Source organism: Perca fluviatilis, chromosome 6 (assembly GCF_010015445.1).
Source record: "Perca fluviatilis chromosome 6, GENO_Pfluv_1.0, whole genome shotgun sequence".
Lineage (NCBI taxonomy): Eukaryota > Metazoa > Chordata > Actinopteri > Perciformes > Percidae > Perca > Perca fluviatilis.
Genome location: NC_053117.1, coordinates 9,249,029 through 9,265,552, shown reverse-complemented (window position 1 = coordinate 9,265,552; position 16,524 = coordinate 9,249,029). Strand labels below are relative to the sequence as shown.

The window sequence follows — 16,524 nt, the reverse complement described above, 5'->3', positions numbered from 1 at the left end:
ATTTTAGTAAAACAGGTTGAATTCAGACTCCCGTAAAGCAATGCTGTCATTTCACAGCACTGCATGGGGGCACATGTATTTTGTTACAAATATTTCATATCATGCTTAAGTTTCATATTCATCTGGCTCATGAGTCATTATGGGAATGTATGTATGTTGAGGCAGAGACTGAACAACAGGGTGACTTTTGTCGGGCGCACACTTCAGCAGGGGAGGGCACTTCAGCCCAGGGGTGCGTTTCCCGTAACTATGGAGGTTAGCTTTTTACTAACATGTTACGATGCATTGTTCAACTAACCAACATCTAAGTTAGGACTGTTTCCCAAAACCGTCGTACTTGCATAGTAGGGGAGACCGGGGATGGTTGTAACAAAGGGATAGTTGTAACAGGATCACTTTCACCAATGAGGGATAACATAAGAGTCATGTGATAAATTTCATGTATAACCACTCCCTCCCTGATCTTGCATGTGAATTTGCAAGGCTGTGAGAAGAAGTGTGCAGATTTTACAGCCAAAACATCAATTTTCAGGCAAGAAAGTAATTTTTGGGACCAAGTCTATATTTTCATTAGTACTGATACTGTTGAAGTTTGAATTAGGTAACTTGTATCAGGTAAGAGAGTAGTTTCTTACGTAAAATGTGAATCATTTCATCTATGCTAATTTCAAACCACCATGCTGATGCAGCTAGCTAAACATTGGCTAACAGGGGTGGGGATGGTTGTAACACCATGTAAGAAAATGTTACAACCATCCCCGTAATCACAATTCACATATTTTCTCTATCATACTCCTTTTTTTCAGTATGCCAAGACAGTGGGTGAGGAAAAAGAAAAGGGGTGTGTCTGCACATGTACTTAAAGTTGCATCAGATGAAGTGAGGCAGGGAAAAACAGTGAGGTCAGTCACCAAAGACTACGCTGAGCAGTGTCTAAGCAGTGACACTGAGCAGATACTGCAAGAAATTGCAGAACCTCACAAGGTTCAAGAAAGCTGTCCAGTGTGGGCTATCACAGCAGTCAAAAAGTCTTTGATGCACAGCAAGAGGAGGTGTTGACTTGATGTTACTTGATTGAGACAGCAGACCAGGGTTCGAACTACGGGGGAGCTAGGGGGAGCTCGGCTCCCCTTAATAAGACATGGGCTCCCCTGAAAACGTGATTTGTGAAATTTTGGGGGGTCTCTAAAAATATTGACAATGTGTCATTTTGACGTGCAATTTCAGTTTTGTGTAATGTGATCATCGTGGATTATAATGTGTAAAACTTCAAAAATATAATCCATGCGTGATGGTGATTTAAACCCAATTCACTTCAATAAAGAAAACTATACATGCTATTCTTGTTATGAGCATCAAGGTGTGGCGGCGCTGCGGTGCAAATCCAACTCATGTTTAGTAGGCTACATGTTAACTCAAAGATTCGTAGAAAAAATATAAACATTGGAGGCCATTAATCGGTGCGCAAAGTCCTTGAAATCCATTCGGCAGTAAGCATCATATAGCCATGGCAAAAAGAAAACAAGGCAGTTTAAGTAATTTTGGTTTTACTAAGAAACTGTGTAGCGATGACGTTAATAGCACGACTAATTCACCTGCTGCAAGCCCACTTAGCACACCTCCCACCGGGGTGACAACGCAAGAAGAAGCTGAAGATGATCCTAACCCCTCTCGCTCCTCTCTCCCGTTAAATTGGAACAGCCGGCAGTGGAGAGCCTGGAACAGCCGATATACATGGCTGTTTGTTAAGGATGGAAGCTTGGGGTGCGTCGCTATGGTCTAATTGAACGGAGGAATTCTGGTATTCTTCGGTAGCCTGAGTAACTTTCACCGTTGTTCATGTGAAATCTCAAAAACAGCCTGATGCTTTGTTTATATATTTGTGGCTGGCTGTTTGCCCTATCTATTCCTGTCGATAAAGTATGATAGGGTAAATCCTGTAGTGCATACACTTGTAGCTGTTATGTATCTTTGTAAGTCATTGTAAGTTGCAAGCGCGCCCCCCCCCCCCGCGTGGAAAAAAAGTGGGCTCCCCCGAAGGCCACGGTATAGTTCGAACACTGCAGCAGACTAGTACTATGGACTCACTCCACGTGAGGTAGGCCTACTGATGATTTGACAGGTGCAGATTAGTGTGCCCTAAGTAGGAATTAGTTACTACTGTATGCATCAGTTCTTTATGTATGTATTTAGGTACCATGGTGTACAACTAACTGACTAACTAGTTTTACTTTCTTCCACCCTGCTTCAGATATCCCCTGCAGCTACAGAAGCCTCCATTCTGTCATGTGTCCTCGGCAGCTACAGAAGCCTTCACCCTGCCCCAGGTGTCCTCTGCAGCTACAGAAGCATCCACTTTGTCTTAGGTATCCTCTGCAGGTACAGAAGCATCCACTCTGTCTTAAGTGTCCTCTGCAGGTACAGCAGCCTCCAATCTGCCACAGACATCCTCTGCAGCTTCCTCCTCTGCTCCTCCTGAGCCCTTAACTAAAGTGTTCAATCCCTCTACTGTAAGACCATATCCCAAGGCAGGGACAACAAAGACCACTGGTACGACAAGGAGAAGGAGAAAGTCAGACATCTATACAGATACACCAGTCAAGCAGGCCTTGGAGGAAGAAGAAAAGAACAGGAGTAGTAAGAAGAATGTGAAAACGGCCATATTTGGAAAGCAAATGCAAACAAAATAATGCAGAGAGAAAAACGACTAAAAAGAGATCCAAGAAGAACAAGGATAAGGGTGAGGACACCTCAGATGAAGATGATTTTTGCATTGTGTGCATGGAGTTTGGAAATTCCAAACCCAAAGAAAAGTGGATCAGTGTAAATTGCAAGTTCTGGGCCCACGAAAACTGCACCCCTGGAAATCCCACATACATCTGTCACCACTGTGACTCTGATCACTCTGATTAGATGGATAATAAAACAGATACACACACTCAAGTTCATGTTTTATCATTTAAGACAGACACAGTGTGCATGTTTGTTGTTTTACTAATTGTCAAACATCTTCCTGTAATTTTATGTGGATTATGAGCTACTTCTGACCTCCTGCTGAAGGTTTCCATTTGTATGTGTAACATTCATAGGTATTATCAGAATATGTTCTTTAAGAAAGCTCTTCTAATGTTAGGATCCATACCACTAACACTGTTCTTCATTTAGCCATCAGTGATGAGTTCTTTGGACCATGATATTTTCTTAACTTCGGTAGTCTGGACTAAGGTGGTTAATGACGTATAGTAACATGTGGACTGGCACACCTACATATAACAGAGACTTAATGATGGACTTCCATAGTTTCATCCGTAAATCATCTTTTTTTTTTTATTATTCATTGGTTCATATACAGGGCTCCAGACTAACTTTTTGCATTGGTTGCACTGGTTCGCCTAACTTTTTTAAAGTAAAAAAGGGCTTACGTGTGATTTACTTGCGAATGGGAGAATTCCTTCCTATATTTTCTCTCATTAGATAAAATAAATGTTCAAAAAAACTATCTAAGGGGGGTGTAGCGGAAGTTTCCTTTGCAGCAGGGGAAGAGTTTTCAAAGTTTAGTAAAGTGAAACAAATAAAACAGTCTGAGACTAAAACCAAGTTGGGATTTTGTATTTTATTAAAAGATATATTTGCAAATAGGAGCAACATGATTTCACAAAAGGCACAGCGGCCCAGTGTGGAGTCAGTCCCTCAAATGAGTGAACAGAACACTAGGCTTATATGCATCTTCAGAGTGACAGCACACACGCACTTGGATTATTATGACGCTACAGTTTTTACATGCAATCTGATACACATGAAGACAATCGAAAAACACAAGAGACATCTCGGTGCCATTTCGCCTCCTCCTCCCTGTACAACTTTCACCCCCCCCCCAGTTACATCTCAAACTGGCATGGGAAAACTAGAGATAGTTTTAGGGTGACCTTGTAGCCCCTATCTGTTCAGACAGACAGTGCTCACATTATGTTCCAGACTGGACGTCTCACTTAGTTAGAATCATAATCTACATGTGGCAATGAGATAAACTAAAAGTAGAAATAAAACATAAAAATATAAGGAATTATGCGTAAATGTAATTTTTCCCATTACAGGGGCGCTAGTGAGCAAGCAATGGAGTAGCTGTGTTTTGCGGAGCTCTTCAGAACATTTTGTCATTTAACTGTTATTCTGGCGCAACATCGACAAAAAAACCCACAATCTTTCATTTAAATTGCTCACTAACCGATGGGAAACAAAACATGTCAGGTAGAAAGACTAAAAGTCAAAATACTAACTCGTTAGCGACCGGGCCTGTTAAGAAAGGAGTTTGTGTGTTTGTTTGGTGCATTGACGGACGCAGACGGACGTGCCGACGTGTAAGGTGAGCGTATTGTGTCACTTCCGGTGTTCCCGTGTTACAAACGCTAGTTTGCTGCTCCGGCAAAAACTTACTGAACTCTGCTTCACTGTTTAAATTAGCGGCTATTTGCCTGGATTGCATTTGAATTACAATTGTTTTACTCAGGCACTTATACTTAGCCTCACTTACAGTGACTGACTCGCTGAATTTACAATTGTTAAAACACTGTTAGCTATTTTAGCTTAGCCATTAGCAATGGCTAATTCCTCTCCCTCTCCTGCTCTTTCTTGCTCTGTGTGTCAAATGTTTAGCTATTCCTCTGCCTCCTTTAGTGATAACAATACATGTAATACATGTAGTATATTCGCTGTTTTGGAGGCAAGGCTTAGTGAATTTGAGTCACGGCTCCGCACCATGGAATCAGAATCGTATGCTTCCGTAGCTAGCCAGCACCATGTAGTTAATGCGGGCCAACATACTGTAGCTTCTGTAGCTTCTGCTAGCTGTCCCCCGGCAGACCCCGAGCAGCCAGGCGAGTGGGTGACTGTCCGAGGAGGCGTAAGCGTTAGATCTAGACCAGGGGAGTGCACATGATGACGGTCGCTCTAAACCGGGGCGTCGCCTCTCTAACAGTCTCTCCCTACTCAGCGATACACCCGCTGAGAGCCAGTTCTGGTTATTGGGAGCTCTATACGCGTTATGGTGAAGCCAGCGGCCCGGGCTACCGTAGGCCTACCTACGGTCATATGTGTCCCCGGGGCTGGAGCGGGCGATATAGAAAACCATCTAAAGCTGCTGGCAAAAAGAACCGTAAATACAGTAAGATCATACTTCACGTAGGTGGTAATGGTCGTAAATCGGAGATCACTAAAATGAATGTTGAGTCACATTTTGCATGCGCACAGAGACAATGTCGGACTCAGTAGTTTTCTCTGGACCCCGGCCCAAACCCTGACCAATGATGAAATGTACAGCCGATGCGTCATCCTTCCACCGCTGGTTGTCGGGGTGGTGCCCAGCTAATGATGTGGGCTATGTGAATAACTGGAGGGCGTTCTGGGGAAAGCCTGGTCTGATTGAGAGAGACGGCATTCATCCCACCTGGGACGGTGCTGCTCTCATATCAAAAAATCTGAACGAGTTTATCAGACATAAACCATGACAACCCAAGTTTGATATTAGTAATCAGAGGTGCAGTGCAATGCGCCCCTCTGTGCTTCCGTTGGAGCAGTCGCCCACTCATAGTCTAATAAGCACGGTGTCTTTTCCCCCAGCTCAGATCGGTTAAATCAAAGGTAAACAAAAGATGCGCTATACTTAACAACCTAATTGGAATTAAAACGACTGCAATAGAACAATATAGGAAAACTAGATGTGGACTATTAAATATTAGATCTCTGTCTTCTAAAGCAGTATTGGTAAACGAGTTGATATCAGATAATAACATTGATTTTTTTTGTCTTACTGAAACCTGGCTGGGCCATGAAGACTATGTTAGTCTAAATGAAGCCACTCCTCCCAGCCATATTAATACTCAAATTCCTAGAGGCTCAGGCCGAGGAGGGGGAGTTGCAGCCATCTTTGATGCAAGCCTGTTAATTACTCCTAAACCTAAATTACATTATAACTCATTTGAAAGTCTTGTTCTTAATCTTCAACATCCAAAATGGAAAACATTACAGCCAATTATATTCGTTGTTATTTACAGGGCTCCAGGTCCGTATTCTGAATTTTTATCTGAATTCTCAGAGTTTTTATCATGTTTAGTCCTTAAATCAGACCAAGTACTTCTTGTAGGTGATTTTAATATCCATGTGGACGTTGACAATGACAGCCTTAGTACTGCTTTCAACTCATTACTGGATTCAATCGGTTTCAGTCAGAGTGTGCACAAGCGACGCACTGTTTTAACCACACCCTGAGTGCTGGCATATGGTATTGAAATTGAGGATTTAATAATATTTCCGCGAGAATTCGGTATTATCAGATCATTCTTTAATCACATTCGAATTCTTACTACCTGATTATATTAAATTAGATAAAAGCTCCTACACCAGATGCTTATCTGACAGTGCTATAGCTAAATTTAAAGAAGATATTCCAACAGCATTCGACTCTATGTCATGCCTTAACATAACAGAGGACCTGTATGTTAACCTCAGTCCCTCTCAAATTGATGCATTTGTAGACGGTGTTACGACATGCCTACGAACGACCTTAGACTCCGTCGCTCCCCTGAAAAAGATGAATGAAGCAAAGGAAACTAGCACCTTGGTATAACTCCCAAACTCCAGAATTAAAACAAATCTCGCGAAACCTCGAATGTAAGTGGCGTTCCACCAAGGTGGAAGAATCTCATTTGGATTGGCAAGAAAGTCTCAAAACCTATAGGAAGGCACTAAGAAAGGCCAGATCAGACTATTACTCATCACTAATAGAAGAAAACAAGAACAACCCAAGGTTTCTTTTCAGCACTGTCGCCAGGCTGACAGATAGCCAGAGCTCTACTGAGCCATCTATTCCTCTAGCTCTGAGTAGTGATGACTTCATGAGCTTCTTCAATGATAAAATTACAACAATTAGAGATAAAATTCATCACCTTTTACACTCAACTTCTAACGGTTCACCTTTAAACGCAGAGTCATTAGAAATAAAGATTAGTCTCGACATATACTTAGACTGCTTTTATCCTATAGACCTTCAACAATTAATGTTAAAGATATCCTCAGCTAAGCCATCTACCTGTCTCTTGGACCCCATCCCAACGAGACTACTCAAAGAAGCATTACCTGTGGTTAACACCTCATTACTAGATATGATCAATATGTCTCTATTAACAGGTTATGTACCACAGTCATTTAAAGTAGCTGTGATAAAACCTCTTCTGAAAAAACCCACCCTGGATCCTGAGGTCTTAGCAAACTATAGACCTATATCTAACCTTCCCTTTCTATCCAAGATCCTTGAGAAGGTGGTTGCTAATCAGTTATGTGATTTTCTACATAGCAACAGTTTATTTGATGACTTTCAATCAGGATTTAGAAAGAATCATAGCACAGAGACGGCACTGGTGAAAAATACTAACGACCTTTTAACTGCTGCAGACAAAGGTCTTGTCTCCATTCTTGTTTTACTAGATCTTAGTGCTGCATTTGACACTATTGACCATTCAATCCTGTTACAGAGATTGGAACACTTGGTTGGCATTAAAGGAATTGCTCTGAGTTGGTTTAGGTCCTATTTCTCTGATCGATCTCAATTTGTGAATGTTAATGATAAATCCTCCAAGTACGCTAAAGTTAGCCATGGGGTTCCTCAAGGCTCAGTGCTTGGACCAATTCTATTCTCCTTATATATGCTTCCTCTAGGCAATATTATTAGAAAACACTCAATTAACTTTCACTGTTATGCGGATGACACCCAATTATACTTGTCAATCAAACAACCAGAAACCAGTCAGCTAGCTAAATTTCAAGCGTGCATTAAGGATATAAAATCCTGGATGACCTATAATTTTCTGATGTTAAACCCTAACAAAACTGAAGTTATTGTGCTGGGCCCTAAACACCTCCGAACTTCATTATCTAAAGATATAGCTACTCTGGATGGTGTTGCCCTGGCCTCCAGCACCACTGTTAGAAATTTAGGAGTTATCTTTGATCAGGATATATCCTTTAATGCCAATCTAAAACAAACCTCAAGAACAGCCTTTTTTCATCTTCGTAACATTGCCAAAATTAGGAATATCCTGTCTCAAAACGACGCTGAAAAACTAGTCCATGCATTTGTTACTTCCAGGCTGGACTATTGTAATTCCCTACTGTCAGGTTGCTCAAATAAGTCTCTTAAGACTCTCCAGCAGATCCAGAATGCTGCAGCGCGTGTTCTCACAAGAACTAAGAAAAGAGATCATATTTCTCCTGTATTAGCTTCTCTGCATTGGCTTCCTGTTGAATCCAGGATTGAGTTTAAAGTCCTTCTCTTGACCTACAAAGCTCTAAATGGTCTAGCACCATCATATCTAGAAGAGCTCCTAATACCCTATTGTCCCACTAGAGCACTGTGCTCCCAGAATGCAGAGTTACTGGTGGTACATAGAGTTTCTAAAAGTAGAATGGGAGCTAGAGCCTTCAGTTATCAGGCTCCTCTCCTATGGAACCAGCTCCCGATCTGGGTTCGGGGGGCAGAAACTGTCACCTCATTCAAGAATGAACTTAAAACTCTCCTATTTGATAAAGCTTATAGTTAGGGAGTGAGGAGTTGCAGTGTTCACCTAACTGGCCCAACTGCTTCTCTTCATAATTGTTAGATTAATAATACATAACAAAGTAGAGGGAGGCAGGCCAGCCAAGCCAGATCCGGCAGGGGGAGAGTTCTAAGCCCGAAAAAGCTACCTCTCCTTATGACCTGTCTCTCTTAGTTACCTCTTAGTTACCTGTTATAGTTCTAGACTGCCGGGGGACTTCCTTCCTTTGACACACTGAGCTGCTCTCTCCTCTCCCTTTCTATTACTGTTACTATTACTATTTGTGTGCAGCCCATCCCAGAAAGGCTTGTTACTAATCCTAGCTTCTGGGGAGTTTACTCCCCGGAGTCCTTATGCTTTTTTCCCCCAGCGTCTTTCCTTGGAGAACGTTGGCACCAAGATCCTGGTTGCAGCTGTCGCCGTGGTCCTGCTGCACTCCCTGCTGAGCTCAGCGATGCCCTGCAATGTCATGCTGCGTCCTGCTGAACCCTGCAGCTTCCCGCTACATCCAGTCACTGTTCCATTATTACTGTGACTACTATCGCCACTGTTCATCACACCCCCAACCGGCTCGTCAGACACCGCCTACCAAGAGCCTGGGTCTGTCCGAGGTTTCTTCCCAAGAGGGAGTTTATACTCGCCACTGTCGCACTGCTTGCTCTTGAGGGAATTACTGGAATTGTTGGAATTGTTGGGGCTTTGTAAATTATAGAGTGTGGTCTAGACCTACTCTATCTGTAAAGTGTCTCGAGATAACTTATGTTATGATTTGATACTATAAATAAAATTGAATTGAATTAAGACCAGCACGCCGTCCCCCTCCGGGGCCTCGAGTGACTCAGGTAACCCTGCTATGGCGTCTCCGACAGCGGCAGGCCCGCCGGACATCACGGCCTTTAAAAATGAACTCTTATCATCGCTACGTGCAGACTTTGTGACTGTTTTCAAGGATGAGATTCGGGCTGTGCTTGAAAGTGAAATGTCTGGCATTAAATCGGAGATACAAGGCACCAAGATAGAGCTCTCTAACTTCAAGGCTGCTATAAAAAAACGAGGTGACCGCGATGGGGAACACCATGAAGGAGATGGAGAGGGGACTTTCTGGTTGAAAATTTCTTTATTAGGAGTAACCCCTTGAGATGCTTTCTGGATGCTCAGATGACATTGTGGCTCTACAGCGCACTGTACAACGGCTCTCAACTCAGGTGACTGCCTTAGACGATAAATGTGAGGACCTGGAAGGTAGATCCAGGCGCAATAATATATGAATCATTTGGGTGCCAGAGGGCCATGATTGTAGCACAACTGCAGTCTCTGTGCTGCTGAAAGAAGCTTTCCAGCTGGAAAATGCCCCAGGTGGATAGATTGGATAGAGCACACCGGACTTTACAACCGCCACCGAAACAAGGGGCCCCACCTAGAGCCATCGTGGCCCGACTTCATTACTTTCATGACTGCTCCAATATCCTGCGTCTTGCCAGGGAACGGCGGAGGGTGAAGGTGAACGACATAACTGTCTCGGTCTTCCTGGATTACACAGCAAGAGCTGCCCGTGCACAAGCAGCATTCAACGGCATTAGACAGCAGCTGCGTGGGATTGAGGGGCTCTGGTTAAGCATACTTCACCCGGCACATCTTCATATCACTCACAATGGAGTGGAGAAATTTTTCACCTCGCCTGATGAAGCCCAGAAGTAAATTTCCCAGGCCATTACAAGGCAAGCGACGACTACTGACTGTTAACTGTCTCTCACTGAAGAGGAGGATTTTCTAACTGTTTTTACAAACTCATAAATCAGCTGAAGTGCCATTATGATGTAAATTTAACGTCAGTGCACGCCTATTACTCCGGACGGTTTACAGTAGGTTATACACTATTTTTACACTACCTATGTCATTCAGGTGACGGTTGTGGACATACGATCAGGGTGTTTGGACTGTGATGTCATTCTCAACCATCACAGGGGGCTACTTATCTCTATAGCTGAGGTGACCTTGCATAAGCTTAATCTTTACGCCCATTCGGGGTATTAAATGCCAAGTCAATGTCACATTGCTAAAGGGTGTGTGTGTGTGTGTGTGTGTGTGTGTGTGTGTGTGTGTGTGTGTGTGTGTGTGTGTGTGTGTGTGTATGTGTGTGCACACACACATCACACCTTGAATAATTTTATGTTAAGCCTACCTGGTGAGGTTTGCTGTAGTATCTAGCTGTCTCTTCCTTCCATTGATGTGTGTACATGCATAAATAACTGAAGGTTAATTTCAGTTTACCAAACTTATATGGAAGTGATTGTTTTACGTTTTGATATCTACGCCTAACAGTTTTTTCATGTTCTGCTGAGTTTAGCGTTTAGCTGGTTAGTTCCCCTATTATAAGCACAATGCTCAAACCCAGTTGGGTGAGATGGGAAGGGAAATGACGGTCTTATTACGTTCCGACTATTGTTTTATCTCTGTACTTGTTTTTTTTTTGCCTTGACTTATGTAGTGATGGTGGCCTAACATGCAAATTACTATCTGTCTTTAGATATACTGTTTATTTTTTGACATGGCACAGAGTGTGATTGCTACATGTCCAATTTCATTTGTGAGCTGGATTGTTAAGGGGATGAACCATTCTGTGAAATGCAAGAAAGTTCTCACACATTTACAGCAGCTAAAAGTAGATAAACGCCTTCCTTCAGAAGACCCACTTGAGAATATCTGACCATTCACGCTTGCATGCCAGATGGGTTGGTGAGGTCTATCACTCAAAGTTTCATGCTAAATCAAGAGGGGCAGCACTTCTTATTGGTAAGCATGTACCTTGTATTATTTCCCAGATCGATGCAGACCCTGCGGGCAGATATGTTGTTGTTACGGGCAAATTGTATAACACCCCAGTTATTTTAGCAAGCGTTTATGCACCCAACTGGGATAACGCTGCATTCTATTTCGTATAGGCTTCGCCCTCTAAGCCACGCTATGGGTTCATCCCTTCGCGCATGCGCAGTCGTGAAGATTTTCTTTCCCGCCCTTGCGTGCCGCACGGGCTTCAACTACGTCCGCAATTACTGTATAAAAACAGGGCGGACCCGTTGCTCTGCTCCCACTTTTTCTTCAAGCAAGAGCAGTTATGAAGAAGGTAATGAAGACTACCAGCTCCAGCGGCGTCCGCCTCTGCCCCACCTGCCGGACCGGCTACATCTTCTCGCCGGACCTCCACCCCCACTGCGAGACCTGCCTCGGCGCCTCCCACGCCGGCAAGGCTCTCACCTCCGTCGCCTCCTGCCCGTTCTGCGCCCGCCTGCCTTCTAAAGAGCTTCAACGGCGGGCGGACGCTTTTCTGGCCTTTGAGGTCGACGGCGAGGGGGACGGCAGCTGGGCCGGACCGGCCGACCGTCGACGGCGCCCTGGAACCGCTGGAAGAGAGCGTCGCCGGGAACGCGAGTCCGATGACTCGTCTCCCAACGAACGACTCTCTCTCCGGGTTTTCCTTCCTCCCCACTGGGAGGACTGGATCTGGAGACTGGGATCGACGCCTTTCCGCTACGGCTCTCCCAGTCCCCAGAACGGCCAGGGGCACCGCCTCAGCGGTCTTCCCCTCTGCCGCAGGTGGCTCCACCCTCCACCACCAAGGCTCTTTTTATGGACCTGCCGGAGATCATAAAAAGGGCGGCGGACCAGAGGGGCATAGCGCTTCCAGCGGAGCCTCCAGCCCCCTCTCGCGGCCTCCTGAGCGCGAGTGACATCTATTCTCAGGAGCCGCCGTCCAAACGGGCCCCACTCTGGCCGCGCTTCACGGAGCTTCGGCCGTTCGTGGAGGAGGCTCTCTCTCAGCCAGGGGAAACTGAGGGCGCCAGTCTCGCGCTATGCCCCGTTCACACGGGTTCATGGCGACACAGAGGCAGGTTTTCCTTCGGTCCCCCCTCTGGAGCAGAGCCTGGCGTCGATCCTGCTTCCGAAGGCTACCTTCTTCGGCCACCGGAAGCCGTCCCCCCAGGACCAGGTTTGCGCCCAAGTCACTGACCGGTCTCAACAGTGTGCGACCCAGGGCTTAGCGGCGCAAAACAACATAGCCTTGCTAGCCTCCGCCGTCTCCGCCATGGCCACCAACCCGGAGGCGCTTCCTCCGGAGCTAGCTACGGAGATCGGCAAGGCTATGACCGCCATCCTCACCCTCACCACGGCGACCACGGTGGCGTTGTCGAGGATCCAGGCGTGGCAGACTGTGGCCCAGCGAAATATCTGGCTCCACATGTCCCAGCTACCCACGGAGGTCAGGCGCGAGCTGCTCTACGGTCCCATAGCTCCCGATGGACTATTTGGACCTCGTTTACAGACAGCCACTTCCCACCTCCACCAGGCAGCCGAAGAAGCGGAGCGGCTACGGCAGCTTGGCTCCTGGAAGGCGGCGCCTCAACAACAGCGCCACCGCTCCACCAACCGCCATAAGAGGAAACGCCCCACAGCCTCTGCTGCGGCTGCGCCCTCCCAGGCTTCGACCTCCGCCCGCCCCACCGCAGCGACAGCCGCCCCCCCGACCGGCAGGCTTCACGGGGTCGAAGGACCATGAAGGCGGCTCCCACCTGGTCTAACCCGCCCCCGGAGCCACCCACCAAGCAGCGGCGACGGTGGCAATGACGGGGGCGCGGGGAAGGTCTGTCCCTCCACGGTTGAGAACCGGAAACACAACGGCCCTTTTAAGGGCCACTCAAGTCTTTCTAAAGAGCAGTTTCCCCTCAACCTAGCAGCCCTTGTTCCCACTGAACATTACGCTGATAATATGACAGATGTTCCCCACACAAGCACAAACACACACCAGGTCACCGCTGCTCGCGGGGCTGCACCGCTCTCTCACTATGCAGACAGCGGGAGCAAACGCCATGCCGCTACACTTAGCGCCGCTCAGTTCTCCTCTTCCCCTGGCTATGCCAGCGGGATGAGGACGACGATGACCCGCCACCCTTTCGACAGGGCCCTACCATGGGCTGGGCGACACGTTCTACCCACGTCTCGCCCAGCGGCGGGACGGGCTCTGCGCTTCCTGCTAGCTATGTCTGTAAACAACACACAGACATGCGCCCGCTCTCAGAGCACAGCGCGGCGTGGATCAGACTGACACACATGGACTCGTGGATGTCAAAACTGATATCACGGGGCTACACACTCCAGTTCACCTCCCCCCCGCCTCGCTTTGCGGGCGTGTTGGAGACAACTGTGTCGTCCCAGGCGGAATCAGACGCCATGACGTCAGAATTACGGGAACTGCTCTCAAAAGGAGGAATTTCCCGAGTTCCTCCGGGGGAGGAGAACGAGGGTTTTTACTCCCGATACTTTCTCACTCCAAAAAAGTCAGGCGGGTTTCGCCCCATCCTCGACCTGTCCCAGTTCAACCGGTGCGTCATGGTACGTCCATTCCACATGTTGACTACCAAACGTGTTGGAATGCGTGCGCCACCAAGAGTGGTTTACGTCCGTGGATCTGAAAGACGCTTACTTTCACATCCAAGTCATCCCCAGACACAGGAAATTCCTGCGCTTTTTTTCCAAGGGGCTCATTTTCAGTACAACCGACTGCCATTTGGTTACTCACTGGCCCCTCGCACTTTTTCCAAGTGCATGGAGACGGCACTTCAGCCATTGTGGAAAAAAGGCGTCAGAGTCCTGTTTTATCTGGACGATTTGCTCATCCTGGCTCCCTCTCGGGAAACGGCGGCGCTACACACCGTGTCAGTCCTGCAGCACCTGCAGACACTCGGTTTCGCCATAAACTGGCAGAAAAGCGCATTGGTTCCCTCACAATCAATAGTTTATCTGGGCGTAGTGCTAAACTCGATTGTTATGAGGGCCAGGCTGTCAACGCCGAGGCAAGAAACGCTGCTTTCTCTCCTGTCGCGCACCACGCCCCGCGCAAAGGTGTCAGCGCTGTCTATCATGCGCCTTCTGGGCATGATGTCCGCGGGCTACATGGTAGTACCCCTGGGGCTTCTCCACATGAGAAAAATCCAGAGGTGGTTCCTTCGTCAGCGCGTCGACCCCATACGCCACAAGTGGTGAATGCTGACTATCCCTCCCTCTCTGCAGTCAGACCTGTCATACTGGGGAAACCCCCAGACCCTGTCAGCTGGGGTTCCCCTGGGCAGAGTGACGTCATACGTGACAGTGTACACGGATGCGTCCCTCACTGGCTGGGGAGGAATGTGCGAATCACAGGTGGTGGGAGGGGAATGGCCTCCTCCTCCCCTCCCACACATAAACTGCCTGGAGCTGTCCACAGTGCTGAAGGTCTTGAAGCACTTCGCCCCGAAGGTAGCAGGGAGACATGTGGTGGTGCAGACAGACAATGTCACAGCAGCGGCGTTCATAAATCGCCAGGGCGGCGAACGCTCGGCCCGGCTATTGGAAATAGCCAGGAGCCTCCTGCTGTGGTCTCACAGTCATCTGCTGTCCCTCAGGGCCGTCCACATCCCCGGGATACTAAACCGGGCGGCAGACCTAATGTCGAGGGGGGGACCCTCTCACAACGAGTGGAAATTGAATCCCACTATCGTTCGGAGAAGCGGAGGTGGACCTGTTCGCCTCACGAGAAAACACACAGTGCGCTCTGTGGTTTTCCTTGAGCTCATTGGACAACCCACCCCTGGGCGCGGACGCTTTCTCCCACCATCCTTGGCCCAGAACCCTCCTTTACGCTTTCCCCCCGGTCCCTCTGATCCCTCGCCTCCTGGAACGTACCCAGGAGGAAGGCCTGTCGGTCATCCTGGTGGCACCGGAGCGCACGAACGCATCCTGGTTCCCGACGCTGGTCCAGCTACTGGTGGCTCCCCCCTGGCAATTGCCGTGGCAAGAGGACGCCCTGTCACAGCTGGGGGCGCCGATAGCCCACCCCGGTGATAACCCAGCGACTGTGGGGCTGGCTGCTGAGCGGGAACGCTTGCAGAGGTTAGGCTTGCCACCTGCCGTGGTGCGCACCATTCAGAGCGCGAGAGCCCCCTCTACAACAGCGTGTTACACGGCGCGCTGGTCCGCTTTCCAGCGCTGGTGCACAGAGAGGGAGTCAGATCCCATATCGTGCCCCCTGCCCGTCGTACTGAATTATCTCCAAACACTGGTAGATAACGACTTGGCCCCATCCACGGTCAAAGCCTATGCGGCGGCCATTTCATCTTGCCACGAAGGCTATGGAGAGTGAACGGTTTTTGCGCACCCCCTAGTTAAACGATTTTTGAAAGGGGTCCGACGGCAGAAACGCCCCAATGGGATCTGGCCCTGGTACTCCGAGCTCTGGGGAAGCCCCCTTTCGAGCCCCTGGCACAAGCCCCTCTCAGGTTGCTGTCTCTAAAAACGGCGCTCCTCCTTGCACTGACATCAGCCAAGCGAGTGAGCGACTTATGTGCGCTGTCAGTATCGCCATCCTGTCTCTCAATCAGAGGGCAGCCACCCTACAGCCCAACCCTTCCTTCACACCAAAAATTTTAACAAATTCCTTTCGGTCGGGTTTTTTCCCTCCAGGGTTTTTTCCCCCCGCCTCATAACAACGACGCGGAGGAGGCTTCCCACAGATTGTGCCCGGTGCGTGCGTTATCACAGTATGTTTTACGCACGGCGGACATAAGGCGGACACAGCAGCTGTTTGTTCACTACAGGGAACACTCCCAAGGGGCGGCCCTGTCGAAACAACGCCTGTCCCACTGGCTGTGCGAGGCTATCACCCAGGCCTATAACACGGAGGGGACGGTGCCCCCCCAGGGCATTCGGGCACACTCTACACGGGCTCTGTCTGCATCGACAGCCCTGTTCAGAGGCATGTCAGTGGCTGAAATCTGTGCTGCGGCCTCTTGGGCATCTCCATGCCCTTTCATCCGCTTCTATTTGCGGGATGTGTCTGAGCCCTCCCTGACTCACTCGGTCCTCTCTTCTCACAACGACGAATGAGGCCCCGTCGTATGTATAA

The 16,524-nt window shown here is 48.0% G+C and overlaps 1 pseudogene; it reads left to right on the top strand.

Moving 5' to 3' along the window:
- Positions 1-13,553: 13,553 nt before the first annotated feature.
- On the top strand, positions 13,554-15,762 carry LOC120560492 (annotated as a pseudogene).
- The last annotated feature ends 762 nt before the right edge of the window (positions 15,763-16,524 follow it).